This window comes from Lagopus muta, chromosome 5, assembly GCF_023343835.1.
Source record: "Lagopus muta isolate bLagMut1 chromosome 5, bLagMut1 primary, whole genome shotgun sequence".
In the NCBI taxonomy this organism is placed as follows: domain Eukaryota; kingdom Metazoa; phylum Chordata; class Aves; order Galliformes; family Phasianidae; genus Lagopus; species Lagopus muta.
In genome coordinates, this window is record NC_064437.1 from 62,342,420 (window position 1) to 62,362,435 (window position 20,016).

At 43.4% G+C, this 20,016-nt stretch overlaps 1 protein-coding gene across 2 annotated transcripts in view; it reads right to left on the reverse strand.

The window, feature by feature from the left end:
* Positions 1-19,243, reverse strand: part of CHST15 (carbohydrate sulfotransferase 15) — a 45,829-nt gene extending 26,586 nt beyond the window's left edge. Inside the window, exon 1 of one of the 2 annotated variants that reach the window (XM_048945039.1) lies at positions 19,113-19,243. The gene's annotated coding sequence lies outside the window, so the exon portion shown is untranslated. The remainder of the gene's footprint in view (positions 1-19,112) is intronic. The other variant, XM_048945040.1, reaches the window with a different exon arrangement.
* Between the last annotated feature and the right edge of the window lie 773 nt (positions 19,244-20,016).

The window sequence follows — 20,016 nt, forward strand, 5'->3', positions numbered from 1 at the left end:
GGTTACTGTAAGCAACCTCCTGATATAGCCTACACAGTTCTTGAGGTCGCTCCACAAAAACAGAGAAAGTGATGCATCCATTCTGTACGGCTCACAGATTCCTTTCCCAAAAATAAGGAACCAGATTTAAAAGTCGTGGCATTCAGAATACAAGCAGAAAGAAATCAGATCTATTTAACAGCTATCAAATCAGCTGGCCCCTCACTGAATGCGACCAAATCACCACAAGCCAGAGGTGATGCAAAGTACCAGCGTTAATGTCAATTAACTTTCATCCCTTTCTGGAAAAAAAGCCATGTTTTCTTAAATCTCCAGAAAAACATCCAGTATAAACTGTAAGATCAGAACAGACAGGAGGTTAAACCACTCAGCAGTTTAATATCACTTAAAATTCGTCAGGATGGATTTGCCATATGCATTCTCTTTTGTTATGAAGCAAAAGAAAAGAATCAAGGAACTCATGGTAGAAGCAAAGAGAACACCCAGAATACATTTTTAGGCACAGCAGAAGTGATAAGCCTGACTGTGCCACAAGCATCTTTGTTATGTATTTAATAAGATTAAACAGCCCTTGAAGTTTCATTTTCAGTACAGGATTATCATAGTACTTCACGATGACAAAACTTCTTGCCTACATGCACTTTCAAGGAATAAATCACACCGTTACCCTGCAAATCAATGGCATTCTCTCTAAAAGCACTAATTAAACACAGAAACATGAAACAAGGGTTTAATCTGATACAGGATTTTTCCACTCCAAGTATTTTTAATCACCAAAATCCAGGAGGTGGGAAGAGACAGGTAGGAAAAGCTTTCATATTTAAATACAGCTTCCATACACCCCGTAGTCAATCTGTAATCAAAAACAAATAAGTACTTATCTTCAGAAAGCTCTAGAGGCAGAGAGCTGCTGTAGTACTGGAAGAATTCACTTACTAAGTGCAGGCTATTTTTTATCATGCACTTCTTTCTGGCTGCGGTCCATCCCACTTCTTTTCAGACTCCAAAGCCTGCTCTCTTGTCTGAGTCCCTGGACAGGCATTGCTGTGATTCACTTAAAAATGCTCTGCTGGAGCAACTTGCTCAACAGAGATACGCCTTTTGCATTCCTGCAAAGCTGGCTTTGGTGAGGGCAGTGTGCTTGTTTCCATCATCTTATCTGACCACGTGAAAATTGTTCTCCATGCTCACACCAGGACACCAAATAGTCCTGATACAGTGAGTACAGAACACACAGATACTACAGCAGTGATTGCTTCCAAGCCACGAAGAGTAAAGCTCAGCAGTGAGTTTGGGTCAAGCTCTTTCTTTCACCAAAGAACAAGACTGCGTGGCTGCACAGCCTTCAAGGCAGTCAGACAGCATACAGCAAGACCCTGGGCAGATAACAGCTCTTCTTGAGCACTGGGCAAGCACCAATCTTAAAACTGCAGTACACGTAACCCACAACAAAGATAACCTGGAAGGAGAAGATATCCCCAGCGCTGTCTTGTTATTGCTGAGACAAACAGAATTTCCCCATGGCTTGGAAAAGACTTCCCAAATCCCCAAGTCCAACCCCAGCCCACCCCCACCATGCCCACTGCCCACATCCCCATGGCTCTGGAACACCTCCAGGGATGGTGACCCCACCAGTCCCTGGGCAGCTATGCCACTGCATCACCACTCTTTCAGAGAATAAAGTCTTCCTAATATTCAAGCATTCTACTTCCTTCCAAGACCTAATGCGTTAAATACAGACACCCTAACATCAGAGATACATAAATTTAGATTATAGTGCAGCAGTCTCACGCCATTTACCAAACTGTATAAACAAGAGTATGATTAATGCAGAGAAGCAAGTAAAAGTCCGTTCTCCAAGCTTTAGTAAAAATAACATCTCTGAAATGTACATTATTAGAGCATTAACCTACAGAAGCAACGCTGCTTGTATCTGCCTGCACAATCCAGAACTCATTCAAAAAAAAAATAAACGTTTCCTGGGTGTGTTCAACCCATCTAATTTTAACCTAGCAGCTTTATAAATTTACACTGGGTGGTAAGCCAAACCGAGTATCCATCTGGCAATTCCATACTTTAGTTTTCCTCAAAAACATTGACAAATTTGTTTTTTGAGCTGAAAGTCATGGAATCATAGAATGGCCTGGGTTGGAAACTATCATAATGATCATCTAGTTTCAACCTCTCTGCCACAGGCAGGGTCGCCAACCACCAGACCAGGCTGCCCAGAGCCACATCCAGCCTAAGCATGCACTCACACCTAAAGATCCACTTCCGAGAACCAAAAATCAAGAGATGAAATTCATCAGGAAAGTAAATGCCACAAACCTACACACAATCCAATCACACTGGACCTGTTGGGAGCAGCCAAAAGCAAAGCCAAATCCTTGGAAAGCCTCTCTCCTAGCATTGGTTGCAACATGAAAGTCGAGTGGCTGTCTCAGATTTAGGCTTACACCATTCACACCCCTAAGGTGAGATGCACACCAAAGCTTCACCAGGATGAAGAGAAATAAATCTTCACATTCATAGCATCTGACGACTCTTATTCAAGAAAGAGATGCAGATAGAGTATAACACAGCTGAATTTGCAGGAAGAGATCTTTCAGTGCTGAGGAGTTATTTTCAGCATGGGTCTTTGTCTCCTGCATTGATTACGGGTCCAGAACCAACACGTGGGAGATAAATGTTCCCAGAGTATTTCCAGTGGACTTGCCAAGCATTTTTAGCCTCAGCATGCTGCAAAACAGTGGGCACTCAGTTATGTTACTCTGACATTCACAGTTATGTTACTCTGATTACCATCTTGTTCTTTTTACACATTTGATTTTACTTGATTGTAGCAGCTGCTACCTCAAGTTGATTTAAAGTGAGAAACATATTCTTTCCACCATCTGAAATCTAATACTTTCTGTCACTTTGCAAATGGTAGGCAGTAGAAATGGCTAAAACTTGTGGGCTGTGAGAAATCAGCTGCTTATTTAAGGATGCTTTTGAGGGATGAATAACATTATGTGGAATAAATAGAATATGCATAATATGATGCCTTCAGTACCCGTTCATCTTACGGTGAAATTTATCTGCTTACAATAGTACTACAAAAAGGCATCTACTAGAATCCATTTGATACACCTTCACGCTTCAATAAATAGGCAGCCTTTCTGAAGGGGATTTGTTGATGCACTGGAACAGGTTGCCCAAGGAGGCTGTGGATGCCCCATCCCTGGAGGCATTCAAGGCCAGGCTGGATGTGGCTCTGTGCAGCCTGGTCTACTGGCTGGCAACCCTGCACACTGCAGGGGTTTGAAACTACATGATCATTGTGGTCCTTTTCAACCCAGGCCATTCTATGATTCTATGATGCAGTAGTTAAACACAATATTGTTCTGACAACTCTAGAGTATATGCTAGCAGTTGCTCACTGATTTTCTGACTGGAAAAGGGATTTTCCTCCACCTCCAAACTGAATTTTCTCCATGAACTTTGTTATCTTAACCCTGTCATCTGAAATTTGCCATAGTGACTCATGTATGGTACCTTCTCCATGAGACATGCATTAAAACGGATGGAAAAACATATCTCATCTGTACATAAGTACCGTGTAAGTACTTCTTCATGAATAGGGCATTTCATCTCTCATCTAGTGCTGAGTGCGTGAAAGGAAACATACACAGCTGCATCCTGAAGAGACAAACTGAGTATTGGAGTCTGTCATTACAGTTTCTTGTAAACTCAAACAAAAATTAGTCAACAGAAACTACTCATTGATATCAGATCACAACTGTGGCTTTGTCTCAATACATAAAGAAAAGAAATAAGTGTTCCAAGAGCAGCAGTAACTTCTGTAAACGCTCAATAACTTGCATTCTTTAAGTGATGATACAGCAGATAAGTCTCAGCCAGCTAAAGTACCATGAAAGTACACGTTTGCTCCAAAGTAAGGACAGTTCAGAGCCTGAGAAAGTTCAAGTATTATCCAGTACTTGCTAATTAGTTATCACCATAACATGGACAGTCGGACTGGATGATCTCGTAGGTCTCTTCCAACCTTGGTGATTCTGTGATTCTACCTAAAATCCCTCCAGGTAACTTGCAGCTACAGCTAACTAGGAAATAGGGGTTTTTTTTGCTGAAATTCATAGCTTTCAGCATCTTAGAAAACATTTATCCTTGCACATGTCAAACACCATTTACTTCCAAGGCCTTCTACTGATCCTCCTAAGCACTTCACCAAAGCCCCTGAATTCATCCATACCACACGTGCTTTAACTACACAAAAGTGATACTAATTTTTACCAACCAGCCTACAAGATGCTATCTTTCTGATGAAGACAGCATGACTGCACTCTGTTATCTGTTGATAGCAATCTGTATCTTCAGAGGCAGAGCACGTGATAGATATGGAACCTAATGCCATTTGATAATGGCTTTAATGCTTATCATCCTCTCATTTCTTCAGATAACCACAGTTAAAGGACAACATTCAGACCACAATCTGAAGAGGAAATTCAAATACCTTCATTTGCTGATACTTACTACTACTGCAAAGAAAACAGTCTTTCATCAGCCTCTCACAAATTTACTGCTCTTCATGCGGCTTTCGTAGCTCAGAAAACTCTAGCCCAGTGATCTTTTAACAGCACAAAGATCCCAGTTTGCAATGGAACAACAAATAAGGCTATGCCATGTATGGGACCAACCTGTTCCCAGCAAGCACGCACCATAATACCCAGAACAACAATACCATAAATCTGTTCCTCATCCACAGGGTCACTGGGTCCTTGGACTTGGCCGTGTGCACCTATAGATTTCGCCCATGTTTGGTTTTGCTGTATTTATGTTCCTCTTGGAAAGAATATAAGCACAAATGTTTCTGCGTGCTTTATGTCACACTTAGCCAGATTGCAGATTGTGAACAAACAATAAAATTCTGAGAACCAGGTTAAAAATAAAAGAGAGAACAACCTCCACCTCTGCTTATGGATGAATGCACCAAGAGAAACTTGGCATGCATTCTCCCCACCTTTCCTCTTCTGTAAAGTTTTCTCTAACATAAAGGCAGCATTTAGCACAGCAATCCAGTCTTTATCTGTGGGTCAGAAGTCAGCCAAGGCAAGCTCTCAAAGAGAATCTTTTCCCAATGGAGATGTTAAGTAATTAAGTCACATATGAAGGGCTCAAAACTCCTTTCTTAAAACCTTTGCATTGAGAACATGAAAGAGAAAAATCTCACCCTTAAGGCACCTCTACTTGAGCACCATGGGGAAGCTGAGAGGAGGACAGATCTTCCTTGGGAAACTGCAGCTGAAATCTAGACCCACAGTAGTCACGGAACATGGGTTCCTCTTCTTGTAATGAATCATTTACTGAAGCAATTCACAGAAAAATGGAAAGTGAGAAGTTCTAGCAACTACAGTTGGCGGCCAGTTTCTCCAGAACAGATGCCTGACTGTAATGAGAGCATACAAAGCTTAGTTTCTATCTCAGATTTTCTGTCAGTAGAGTATAGGCGTTACAAAACTCCACAAAGAACAAGAAGCACCTACAGAAAACACCTCGAGAAATGTTTTGTGCGGACCTATAAACTCCAACTTTAGCCAAATTAACGTATCTAATCAAAACCAGCTCCAGCAAAAGCACCTCTGAAGTGCTGAAATGCATTTCCATCTGCTAGATTTCTCCTTTTCCAATAGTGTTTACTTTACCCCGAATTAAAGACACAATTCTTTGATTTTATGAGCTTAATGCAATAACTTAATTTAGGTTGTTAATGCGTTTGAGGCCTTCAGACACCCAGGAGACTCAGGCACCAGGAGAATACAGATGCTTTTGGAGGGGATATTTCTTTTTTTTATGTGAAATAAACTGTGAATTCCTTAATATATGTCTGCAGAAAGGTCTACACTGAAATGAAAGCTTAAAAGGGTGTCTTAGGGCTAGAAGAGGTGGCTTCCAAGCACTACTATGATATAAATAATGACATCATTAAAAAAAATCCCTAAAATACCGTCAGTAAATGACAACACAAGCATTCTAGGAAAGCAGGGTTCATTTCTCAAGAGCGATACTCATTGCTACAAAGCAAGGACAAATAAAATGTGTGTGTGTTAGGCAGATAACGGTGTGGAAATATGCTTCTGTTATGGTGCATTTGGCAGTGGAAGCGCAAGCTATAGCTGATGCATCAAACTGCAGCTCCACGGATGGCCCTTGTTTTAGTGCCTCAAGACCAGAGAAATGTGAAAAAAGGGCTCCGTGCTGACCTGCTCTATAAATAATGCTATTGAATTACGCCTCCAGCTTTATTAAGGGCACCAGAAGGAGTTTTATGGTTTCAGAAATACGGCATTGTACAACTTGGTCTGCGCTTGGTTTCCTTTAATGCTTTCCACCCTCAAGAATGCTGTTAACAAAACACACCGTGCGCTGCAGAAGGTCATATCAATCATTGTCTCCTGCAAAGATCACTCCACGCCCACACCCAAAGTCAGCAACATGCAATGAAGTGCTGCTAAATGCCACATCTCTCATCACAGCCCCAGGAGTGACTCAGCAGCCAGCAAGAGCCCTCTCAGATGGAACAGCCCTGCAGCACAGAGGTGTAAAGCCGGCTCTGTCATCCCTCCGTGTCTACAAACACCTCCATCACCAGGGCAGCCAGAACATCATCACCCACATGTGGGGGTCTCTAATCCAAGCAGTGAGGCTGTCAGCCAAACTGGTTAGTTATTATTATTAAATCATGTTGCTTTGGTCTTCTGCTCATGAGAACTCTCCACCTTCTGGCACTAACACTAGTGGTACACACAATGGATAAAGACTTTCTAGTGTGCAAAAATGAAGCCTACTGTGAAAGTCACTCACCTCCTGCTTCTACAGCACCTAACCAGTGGAGAAATAAGCTAGAAAACCATCCTAGTGGCACAGGAGAAACGAGAGCCTCGTCATTGGCCATTCAGTTTAATTTATAATTCTCTCACTTGTTTAAATCCTGGAAAATGCCTTCGCTATCTAAAACTTTCAAAGTAAGTGCCTCCACAGGTTCTGAATAATCCATAAACCCAGACAATTTCACAGCTATCCTCACTACATGAAAAAAAATAAGTTACATGCTGATAATGTTCTTCAGTTTATTTATTGCATAACTAAGTATCATAAATTCGACTTTGATAATAAAAGCTAATCAAAATAAAGCCATACAATTCTACGTTTTTCCTTCCTTTGAAAGTTACCCCTGTGTTTTCCTCAAAGAGGCTGCTTGTACAGGGCTAAGCTACACCAGCAAAACCAATATGGAAAAGACAAAATGCATCCTCCAGACATGAACAATTAAAAACGTAAAGACAATATTCTTAGCTGCAAACACTTATGACTAAACAGCAGACTTGGGTGGATGACAGAGTGCACTCGCACATACTCAGAGGTTTGATCGGATCCTCACAGTACAGACTTTTTGTTTGTTTGTTTTCCATGGAGCATCACCCAGTGGCAGATGCCAGAGGTACTCTTTGGTTTGTGGATGACAAAATGACTGAGTACTGATATATGTTACCTATATCGCCATGTGGTGTAAAATGGTGGAAGTCCAAGAACAACCTAGATATACTTACCAACCAGAAACCCATTACTCAGGGATTGAGAGACACTACCCAAAAATCAGATAAGCACCGTACAAGCGCTGGCAAACCAAGCTCTAAATAAACCATCTAAAGCAGCACTGAATCTTAATTCCCCCTAGCAGCCACACTAAACTGGGCAAATACCAGTCTCGCTGCGAGCTTCAAAGAATAAGCAGATCGTTCATATTAAGCGACCGACGGGACGCACCGCCTCCGGCAGCACGGAGCGCTCCATGGGGTCACCGGGCACAGCCGAGCGCCGCCCCCCGGCCCTCCCTGCCCGCGTCGGGCCGCCCCTCGCCCCGGTCGCGGTCGCAGGTGGCATTTCGGAGCAACTGCGGCGAGCCCTGCAGCTAGGAAGTGAAACCCTTGGGCTCGTAAATAGCAGTCAGTTAATACACTGGAGCCCTCATTAGTATAATCAGTTTCGTATTAGCTGCTAAAACACCGGTTTGCCCCATTTATTAGTCAACGCCGTTTCTCTTAAATTATGTGCTGTTCTCTGGTTTTGCTCAAGCACAAAAAAAAAAAAAAAAAAAAAAAAAAAAAAAAGGAAAAAGAAAGGTCTGTGTCATATACTCTTGCCTCAAGTTACTGAATGCCATACTAGAGCACATTTTTCACCATGGGTGAAAAATGAAGGTAAGTAGTCTTTCAAAACAGCTATTCATGAGAACCTCAAAGGAAAAGATGGGAGAGAAACAACCTTGTTCGCGTCAAACAATGGGTTTATGCCCTCCAATCTGCACGAGATACACAAAACAACACCAACCCAAACTGAAATCTATGTGGTAGAAACATTTAAAACAGTAAAAACAAACAACAGCAAAGAAACAAAATCAGAAAAGCCTAACCCTAAGCCTACCTCCCTAACCCTACCTCCCTCCCCACCCTCCCCTCCCCCCCCAAAAAAATCCTCTTTTCAGTCTATTTGCATCAAGTCCAGTAAATTCAGTTTCTACTTTCTCACAGTACTGCCTTTGGAAAAAGACCAAGTATGCAGCAGAGATTTAGCATCACCGGTAATGGGAGGGAAGAAACACTGCTTAACACAAGGACCCAGAACTCTCCACCTTCTGGCACTAACACAAGTGGAGCACCCAATGGATAAAGACTTTCTAGTGTGCAAAAATGAAGCCTCTTCGCCCACCAGTGAGAATAACCAATCAGCCATCACATCCTACTCTACTCACGGAGACAGGTTATGCTCATTGGGGATGGAAGAAGCGGTTTCACATTGGGCACCAAGCGCTTCTTCTACAGTTTAGAATACGTCTATCCATATTTACATTCTGCTTTAAAGACTTTAAAACCAGAGGATGAGTGGATGCTGTTATCCAGTTTAGAAGCGGCCCTTCCCATCTTTGCATCCTTCCACGTTGCTTTCAGTCCTCCTTGAGTTTTTGATTCATCTCCCTGTTTTTAAATTGACCACTGACGTAAAATCCTGCTTAAGCATCTTTAATGATTGTGTAGTTCATAACAAAAGAACATGCCCTTTCCATAAAATGTACATTCATCCTTCTGAAAATTCAGTAAGCCTATTAATTATGCTTTTAAGGATTGGAATTCAAAGTGTCACTGCTGACATTTGAGGCTCATAAAAAATGCAATGTCTTTCTTGCCTGTGAGAAACAGGACCATACAATCTATTTTAAGATGAAAATATTTATTAAGGAAGGCAACTTGCCAATTATGAGTACAAACAGGAACAAATCCATTTAGAGCAAGCTGCTATTTTTCTTTTTGTAATGTTCTATACACAGGGACGTATTTCTCCCCAACACAGCGCGCAAACTAAGTGACATCTGGTGGCTACAGGCTGTAATATAAGTCAGCAAGTCACCACAAGGCTGTTAACCATTTTGGTTAAGTTTATTGCTTCCTAGTAAAGCCCTGAAGCTTCTTAGATGTTTTATTTATTTATTTTGACATAGATACTTCTAAGACTGTCGTTTACTGTGATCCCCAGCAATGGTGACAACTGCTGTGAGCTAATTAAAGTGGGGTTGTCACATTTGCATCGGGAAAAAGAAAAAAACACCCAAAAAAAAAAAAAAAAAAAAAAAAAAATCAGGATTCCAAGAAGGAATCAGCAAAGCATAGCAAAACAGCACCGAGGTTTAGCCAAGCTACCCCAGTGCACATCGCAGAGCCAGGGCATAAGGAAAGGCTGCACGCACAGTTTTGAGAAGGAAATCCTTCAGGCACTCAAATTACTGAATATTAGCTTGGATTTCTCCATGTTGTTAGATTTTAGATTGCTAACTTTAAAACTGAAAGAAAGAATGCTGGGTTCAGCAACATGCTGATAACTAAACCTTTAACAAACCTGGAAGTCTTCGCTCTTTTCATCCCTTCTCAATCCTCAGCAACGGTCCCATCTAATCCATTCATGCCCTCTGCACCTACACCTGCACTGCGAGCAAAGCAATTAGAGCTGCCCTTCCAACTCCTGCAGCCAGAAACATCATTTCCTTTTAGAAAATAATAAGCCTCTCTTGGATAATCAGCAAAGATGTGGCCAGCTATGGTTAAAATTACAAAACTGCCATCAGCACACTTTCAAATCTTGTGATACCAATCTCCACAGTAATAAGTATTTACAGGAAGAAAAAAGTCAGTAAGCGCTATCTAGCAGAAAATCAGACGGAATATAAACAGAGTCTAAATATTTATCAGCAAAGGAAGTGCAAAATTATCTCTGTGAAGTAAAGCGGATGGCAGGCTAAATCCAGAGCCACTAAGCGTTCTTCGATGGATGTGCAAGGAAGAACTCTGTTCTCAGTTTGACATCACTAAATCAAATTAATTCCTTCCTTCTATTCAATTGTTGCCTAAAAAATCCTTGGTGCCAAAAGGACAACACTAAAAATGGCCCTAAGACTGTTCCTGAACGCCGCCCCAATGCAAAAGGCTGAACTCCCATCCACGCAATGCAATAGTCTAAATAAAGAGGTGGATTCTGGGGGTTGCCATCACCTTTAGGACCTAAATATCCATAGCAGGGAAGTCCACCTGAACACCACTCAGCTTCCCTTAGCCCTGAAACCTGCACAACTCCAAGGTGCATTAAAAAAGGGGACCCCTGGCATGGAGCTGCATCAGGAGAGAGTAAAACTGGGGGATGGGGAAAAGCTGTGTCCCAGAGCAGTGGGCACAAAACTCAGGGAACACTGGGACAATGTTCTCAGACACAGGGTTTGGATTTTGGGTGGTCATGTTTGGAGCCAGTGGTTGGACACAATGACCCTTACAGATGCCTCCCAGCTGAGGACATTCCCTATGCTCTATGAAATAACAGAGCAGTAGTGGTGCTATCAGATGAAAGCATCATCCCCTTTCACATGCTCTCAACCCCAGCAGACATCACTTCCACCTTCAGACTTCCCAGCTGAACTCAGGAACACGCGCACAGAAATCCACAGCTGCATGACTCCAGCTTCAGCAACTCATCGAGAAAACTTTTTAAGATCTCATTTCAATTTATTTTTATTTTTTAAATCCTGACATGCTTAAGTCAGCAGGAAGAGTTTTCATTGATTTTGATGAAGCCAGAAGTTTATCCTGAGAACTGCTGTGCTGGAATGAGCACAGCATTTATATTACCTAATTTGAAACCCTGCAATTTGTTGGTAAATGCAGCTTAATGATACTGCCTATTGCAGAATTATTTGTTACCTTCAAGATGCACAAATAAAGTTATTAAACTATTGCAATGTAACATTTTTAGGGATTATGGTTGGGAGAGTCTTGTTTCAGTGACAAGCAAGTGGGTTTAATGCACAAGTTGTCATAAAATTTCACTTCAGTTTCTAATACTGAAAAGCCTTGGCAAAATACCTAGGAATTACAATAGCCCAACAAAAGCCATTTACGTGGCTTTGGTATTTACATAGTTACATGTATTTTCAAAGTACATTTTTCAGTATTTCTGTCATTTATTATCCAACGTAGCAGTATAGCAAGATGAAAACCTACATAACTGAAGAGATTACTACACCCACTTAATGGCTACCATTAAATGACAAAGCTATTAAGTCACAGCAGAAGCTTTTTATGCATTCCACTGTATTAGACCAAAAACAAGTTATTGCAGCACACAAACTGTTATTTCAAGCAGCAAGAATACTGATTTTTATTTTTTTATTTCTTTATTTTTGAAGCTGCAGGCAGAAATAAGCAGCAGATGACTTGAAGCCACTCAGGAAGGATACCTTATCCAAAGAGTTACTGAAACCTGTATAAAAAAGGAAAAATAATAATAAATAAAAAAGGCAGTGGAGACTTAGATTCCTTACTGTCACTGTCTAGCAGCATTAAAGGCACCAGAGAATGCTCCAATCCACTCCTGATTCACATAGTCAATATTGAGCCTCTCCAAAACAACTGGAAAATATTTCCATTGCACACAGATTGGAAGAGCCAAATACTGGTTTACCTTACATCACAGAACCATAAAGTTTGGAAAAGACCACCAAGACCATCAAGCCCAAACATCAGTTCATCACTACCATGCCCCTCAATGAACACCAAGAGTTGAGCTGCTCCTGACCAGCCCCAATGCAAGAGAAACCCATGTGGGATTTCCATGGATACCAATATATATACACATTCCTTTTTAATACACTGAATATTTTTAATTTGGCTGCTTTCCTTAGCAATGGTCCAAGTATCTCCTCTGAAGAGCTAAGATGCTTCGGTATTTAAATAGCCTGATGTTAGACAAATCAATTTTTCCTCCCTCTTGTAACGAGAGCAATGAGTTTAGGATCCACTGATCCCTTCTGCTCACCTCTCACATCTCATTTCTTGTTCAAACTGTTTTAAAGCTGACATAAATAGCTTTGCAAAGTAATTCTAATACTGAATGTCAAGAGCAATAGTGGTTTCATTCTGATTTATTCTTATCTCTTCCTCAGGCAAGTTAATCCTCAACCTGAGATACTGTTTTCATAGCTCTATAATTTATGATTTCTTTTCTCATCTAAGTTATTTTCCTTATGAATAGGTCCAACGAGTTGCTCAAGGCCTGAAGCTGTAATAGTCAATGCTGAAGTGCTCAAGAACAAGTTTTTGTCCTTTTATACAGGGAGACGACCACAGCTCATGCAGCAATTGCTCTTGGTAGCTTCTCACCCAGAGAAACTCAGTCACTTTATCTGAGCTCTGCATTTTCAACAAATCCAAAACTACTATCCAAATATCGTGGTTAAGATTCCAGAGAGCCAGTGAACTAGCAAGGAGTTCCTGAAGCACAGCTGCAGAGCGTGAACCCATCCTGCTTTGTGGAGCTGACCTGCCATCAGCTCTGCATGAGCTCAAAGCCTGATGTACACGTGCAGCCTGCCCCTCTTCCACTTCAACAAAATAGCATCCAAAATGCTTTACAGAAATGACCCCAAGCAATTCTCTAAAGTCTCAGCAATCAAGGCAAAAGGATCAACTCTACACAGCAGCAGTTTACTAACGTGCTAACCACGACTGCAGAGGGAAGAAAAGCACAACCCTTGGCATCCCACTGTGAAAACAGATCTAAACCTCAGTTCTTCACGGATGTTCCTTAACAGCCTCAGAAATTTTAGATGTTCTACTTATTTAACATTAACAATGTCTGTATCGCATGATCTGTTTTATATCTTTATATGTCTATTGGAAGATAGATTTCTGATCTAACAAGTAGCCAAAGTCCAAGAGGTTGGAAAGGACTTCGAGGTAAGCCATGTGAGGGCCTTCCAAAAGAAGTGTTGGCTTTAAGACTTTTTAAAGAGTTTTCAAAGAATGAAGCTTCCAAGGAAAAGCTGGCTTTGCAGGCAAACCAATCTCATATGATAAATATTCCTAACATTAAATGGTCCCTCTCGGTTTCCTCCCATTCCTTGCTTTACACAGTCAGACCTTCTGGCTATACCAGTCTTTCTTCTTTGAAAGAATAAATTCTGGTATTCACAAGTCATTACATCCTAGCTTAGGCACCACACAGTTAACACTGCACTCAAATGCACAACTTAAGGATCTACAACCCAGGACCTACACTGACTCCTGCATTTTAGATTGCTTCCAGAGGATGGAATGAAAGCCCAAAGCTGCACTTGGATTGGGGCTGCCAGAAGGACACTGCAGAGAAGTTTCAGTCCAGGAAAGGGCCACAGTGCTTTATTCTCACAGAATGGACAGGGTTGGAAGGGACCTCAAGGATCATGAAGCTCCAACCCTCCATGCCACATGCAGGGCCACCAACCTCCATATCTAACACTAGACCAGGTTGTACAGTGCCCCATCCAACCTGGCCTTGAACACCTCCAGGGATGGACGGGGCATCCACAGCCTCTCTGGGCAGCTGTTCCAGCACCTCACCACTCTCATAGGAAAGAGCTTCCCCCTGATATCCAACCTCAATCTTCCCTCCTTCAACTTAAACCATTTCCCCTTGTCCTACTATTATCTACCCTTTCAACGAATTGAAAGAGTGGTGCTGCATTCCTGCCTTGAACACATTCACCAAAATCCAGTTTAGATTCCTATTATTCGACCAGGCCCTTTCCCTCAAGGAAGGTGGAGAAGGTGGTAGAAATCATGAGTAATGCTCATCTTCCAAGTCTGCCTCCTCTCGTCAATATAACTTTGTGCCATAGGTCTTCAAGGTCTGCAGTACTTCCCCTGTGCATTGGGCCATCCCCACAGTCTAGTCAATGGTTATTTTTATTGTGCACTCTGACAGAACGGAACAGTGCAAGAACCATCCATTTTTAACCTCAGGAAGCTCTTCATTAAGCAAACAAATCTTCCCTCCCTCAACTTCAAACCATTTCCCCTTGTCCTGAAGTTATGTACCCTTTCATAGAGTTGATTCCCCTCCTGTTTGTAGGCTCCCTAGGTTCTACCAGATTGCGGGTGCCATATTAGAAATTGTGTCTTTCAATCTTTCACTTCCATCTTAGCATGAAATTCCAAGGCCTGTGGCATTTCTCTACTACTACCCTCATCTGGGTCCAGAAACAGGAAGAGGCAGTGGGCTGGTGTTGTCCAACCACCGACTCCAGTGTGCAGCCACAGGAGGACACAGAAGACACAGTCACCCATTGCTACCCAACTAGACTTCATTTCAAGTGTTTCTTCTTGCAAAGCACAAAGCACCTCACCTGTTTACCTCTCTAACAAGGATGCCATGCCCCTCTAAGGTGTATTTGCAAGCCACATCCAACAGCTGCTGGAAGCCAGGTGTAACATAAATCAATAAATACTGCACAGCAAAGCTACATTAACTGCTTGCCCCTAAAGTGCTGTTTAGTGGCATGTCGGGCACAGCTGTGTAATCAAAGGATTACAGAGCTCCCATTGCAGTACGTCTGCTGCTCTCCAGCTCCTCGCGAGCCTTCCCTTCTCCCTCCCATGTAAAAACCAAACCAAGCAACTGGGGTAGAATCGTAATCACGTCCTTCGGATCAGAAACACAAATGGAAAGGTCGTACAGACAAACAGCCAGTGTGGCTGAGCACACAGCGTGCTTTCTGCTAGATACACACAGGCAGCCCAACATATTTTTAAGGGAGCGGGTCAACAATGCTACACATAACCAGGCAGCTTTAGTGAGATGGCAGTAAAAGTGGAGAGATCAGTGTAATTCAGGCTGCTTTGAGGTAAGAGCTTGTGGGAGCTTACAGATCCCGTCCCCTCGTGTGAATAGCTGTATTTAGACTCCAATCTGGCACCACAGCTCTTCAGTTAAAAAGCAACGCTGCACTTCACTAATTGCTTAAATAAATAATACTAATTTGTGGGGGGAAAACACTGAAAAATTTGTTCTTTTATTGGAAATGTACCTTATTTTTTCCACCGTGGTTTGCATTCTTCAGCCAAGAAGTGTGGTGGGAATGCAAGGTAAAGAGGAAAATGGGTGAGGTGGGGGAAGACTGAGCCTGAAGAGAGCCCAGCTCAAGCCAGGGGAGGCTCCTGTAAACTCTGAGCTGTTGGAAATGGGGCAATTCACATCACCTGAATTTTCAGAGCAGCACCGAGCAATTTAACAGCACATTTCCTTGCAGTTTCTAGTAGCAGGATACATAGCCCTTAAGGACAGAGTAACTGCAGGTGTAATTAAGACCTAGGAGGTAGAAGGAGTATATTGGCACCTATTTAAGTCATGGCTCTCTTTGCCTGAGCGATGCACCGGTACTGAAACAGCAACACAGCTGGATGTTGCAGCTCCCTGAGTCAGTATGCCATTTGGGCAATGCTTGCTGCTGCCTCTCTCCCTATGGGAAGTGTCTGAACAACATTTAGAACCCAAAACGTAGAAGTAACACAGTGTTGAGTTACAGCTTCTTAATATTACAGAACAGCCTGGGTTGAAAAGGCTCATCCAGTTCCAACCCCCTGCTGTGTGCAGGATTGCCACCCACTGGACCAGGACGCTCAGAGCCACATCCAGCCTGGCCTTGAATGCCTCCATGGATGGGGCATCCATAACCTCCTTGGGCAACCTGGTGCAATGCTTCACCACCTTTTCTGTGTGAAAAACTTCCTCCTAATATCTAATCTAAACCTCCCCTGTCTCAGTTTAAAACCATTCCCCCTTGTCCTATCACTATCAACCCATGTAAACATGTAATAAACCCATATATATATAAAAATATTAACCCAAATAATATGCTGCATCTTTGAACAATGGAATTTTTTTAATAATGAGAAGGATCCCCCATCCAGGCAGCAGATAGACTTTAATAAAAAAGAAACCCTTACATGGTGATGGGGATGTACTATCATAATCAACAACGCCCCGTGAATGTTGGAGCTCACTGCCATCTACCTAACTAAATGACAATTGGGCAAAAATGCTGGGACGTGTTCCATTATTGAAAATAACACCCACTGAAATCACCTGGGCTACCATCTCTGCCTATTGAAGCACCTGGTTCTCATGCAGCTCCTGCCACAGATGTCTGCTACCAGCCCACAAAAGCTAAAATCACCCTCCATGACAATTCAGCAAGGTCTGATACTGTTATGGAGTGCTGGCAGGCACTGTGAGGTCATTAGCATCATGATAAATCACAAGAATAATGATTTATCAATCAGTATTAGAATTGTTCATCCCAATTTGTGACCATTTCTGGCACAGGCGTATTTACTGTGTCCAGAGGGCCTATGACTTTCTGGCTATTTCCATTTTCCCCACCATAAAATCCTGCCATGTGTCTCAGATTATATTAATTTGACAGTTACCAGCCTGCTTCTAGCAAATCAACCCATTCCAGCCAGTAACTACACAGCAACGTTCTATACTTTAAGACGACAGCTCCCAAATCTCGCTGCCTCCAGGTACAAATAGCACAATGTCTGCGTTGCTTAAAATAGCTTTAAAATATCAGCAGGATCTTATTTGCCTCTCTTTGATTATGCCCACATAATCCCATCCTTGCTAATGCTGCGAGTGGATTATATAACTTTATCCTTCCACTTCAGCCACACGAAATAATCCAAACACCAGAGCCTGCTCCAACCTGCTCATTTGGAGTTCCCAGATAACTCCTTTTTGTTTAGCAAAGATAAAATCCATTACTGTCTTCCACTGCATTAGTGGAATTAAGTGTGTTGTCATGCAAATCTCCACTGTTTCATCATGTTCCCATTCCAGACCCTCAAATAAAGCACTCTGAATTTGAGATCAGTGTTCCTATTACAAAATTTGAACCATAAAACTGTTTTGTTATTGATTTCAGAACTGCACACTGGCTGCACTTGGAGGCACAGGATCTAAGTGCCATTTAAAGGGGAAAAAAACCACGAATTAGTTTCCCTACTAAATCACCACAGAGGTAGTTTCATCCTTTCTGCATTCAAATTGATTTTGTTCCTGGTGGCACACGAAGAGCCAGATGAATACTTTGACTCAGTGCCCAACAGCGGGGTGGCACCAGCACCAGAGGAGCTCTCAAGTCAACAAAGTGGGACAACATTTTGATTGCTATCAAAGAGAAGCTCCAGGACACCTATTCCACCAGTATTTACTGTTCAAGTGTGAGTATATATATATATATATATATATATATATATATGTGATGTATGTGTCTCTATATATGAAATACTTGTATCAATTTATATGAGTATCGGAGTCACCGACCCTGGGGGTGTTCAAGGAAAGGCTGGATGTTGTGTTGAGGGACATGGTTTAGTGGGAGCTATTGGGAATAGGTGAACGGTTGGACTGGATGATCTTCTAGGTCTTTTCCAACCTTGGTGATTCTATGATTCTATGATATAAACGTACACACAGATTCACAGAGATGCTGTGACATCTCACTAATGGAAATTTCCCTTCTTGCCAGAGATCAGGCATTCCCCAGTTAGCCTGAAGTGCAATGCTGTTCATTTAGGCACCTGTTTACACCTGTGAGCACAAAGTTTTCAGTAAGACCTTAAAAATATTTACCCTTCATGAACAGCTCCAGCAAACTTGGAGTTCTAACCTGCAATGTGCTCAGCTGAGCGCTCTGCCCTTTTCTTGCTCACCACACACAAACGGCACACGCTGGTTCTCTGGATGCTCACAGTTTTCAAGAAGCGAAACTTTCCTTATGTCACATGCAAATGAATCAATAGGAAGACACCTTTGGGCCCAAAACCATAGAATACAATGAAAAAAAAAAAAAAACCAAAAAACTTATATTTCCATATCTGAAAGTTTGGTCAGTGTTGAGATGTGCCATCTAAGAATTGAACTCTGTCATCCTGCTCTATCATCCCAGGGCACTGCAGAGTAGTGTTACAACGAACACAACCGACCAACCACCCCCCTACAACTCACTTTATGACACCGACAAAGTTCAGGTGGAGAATTGCTGCTGAAGATCCTCTCACCCATAAAAACCCATCCCCAAACCCTGACAGCACTCTCGGCAGATGCACGCAGGAAGCTATTTTTACCAGCTAACAGCTCGCGTTTAAGAAATACCCCTCTTCACCTAAAAATACGCAGCGGAGAATGGCAACATCCATCCACAGCTTCATTCCAGAGACGCGCTGCCCGAATGGGATGCAACCCTCATGCAGCCGCTCTCCCAAATCTCAGCAACCGGCACAGCGCTTCCCCTAATCGGCACGGCCAGCGAGGAGCCGACAGCGAATCTTTGTCACCGTCCCCAAAACAAATCCCATTATCCCCATCACCATCCCTTCGGCAAACCCCATTCCCCGCGCCCCACGTGTGGACACATCCCCCCGGCTTCTCCCAGCACCCACCCGCGGTGAGGGGAGCTCCCAGACCCCGCTTCTCAAGGCGAGAGTTACGGGGGTACCGGCACGCTTCGCTCCGAACCCGCGGTTCCTCCGGCTGGCGACGGCAGCAGGCAGCATCGCACCCCCGTGGCCGCCCCCTCCGGGCTCCGCGATGCGGGGAGTGCGTGCTTCCAACTTCCCGCAAAGTCCCCGCTGGCCTCCCAAACTTGAGGAGAGGCGACCCAGGGAGCCCCAAACCCGGCGGTGATCTCTTACCTCCTGCTTCTCCCTGCAGCCGGGAGGCGCGCCCGCAGCTCGCTCCGGCCGCCCATCCGCGCTGCACCCGCCGCCTCTGCCCTGCGGGAGGGGGAGGAGGAGGAAGAAAAAGAGGGAGGGAGGGAGGGAGGGAGCGGCCCCGCGCCACTCCTCGGCCGCGCTGCGCAGCCCATTAGGAGGCGTGCTTTGCTCCGCGGGGGAGGAGGTCCCCAGCAGTGCCTCCCCCCTCCAAATATACACACGCATATACGCGCTCCGACCCGCCAGGAGGAAGCGTTCCGAAGGAGATGGGCTTTTCCCGAGGGATCCCGCAGGAAATTCCGTCCCTCCCGAGCGAACAGTGTGGGATGCTGAGGGGGAGGCGGCATCGCAGAGCATGGCGGGGGGGAAATGGGGAGGAGGTAGAGCCGAGGAGGGACGCGGCTCGTGTCGGGTCCCCATCCCTCCTCGCGGTACCGCCATCGTCAGTTCTGTAACGAAATGCTCACAAACACTGACTAAGAAGCCAGAAGCCAGTACTCAATAAGTACAACGTTCATTAGTACCCTGCAGTGTGTATGTATACATGTTTATGTGAATGCACAGCCGTTTATTAACGCATCCACACAACCTGTGCACGTACCTTCTGACACAACGTGCTGCTTCTTATCCCAGTGTGTGCAGCCCTCCACGCTGCCCTCCAGTCACTGCATGAAGCCTCGGATGGGCTTCAATCCACACACTTAAAGCTCAGCAGTGTTACTGCCAACAAGTTGATGTAATGAAGCATGAGCTAAACGTGAAGATACTGCATTTTGGGACAAGGTTTTCCCTTTCGGAAGCATCTAAAACATCCATTTGTGGGAATATCCTTTGAAGTGAAACCACAGTAAAATACAAATTTAATAGTATAAGAAACCACGAA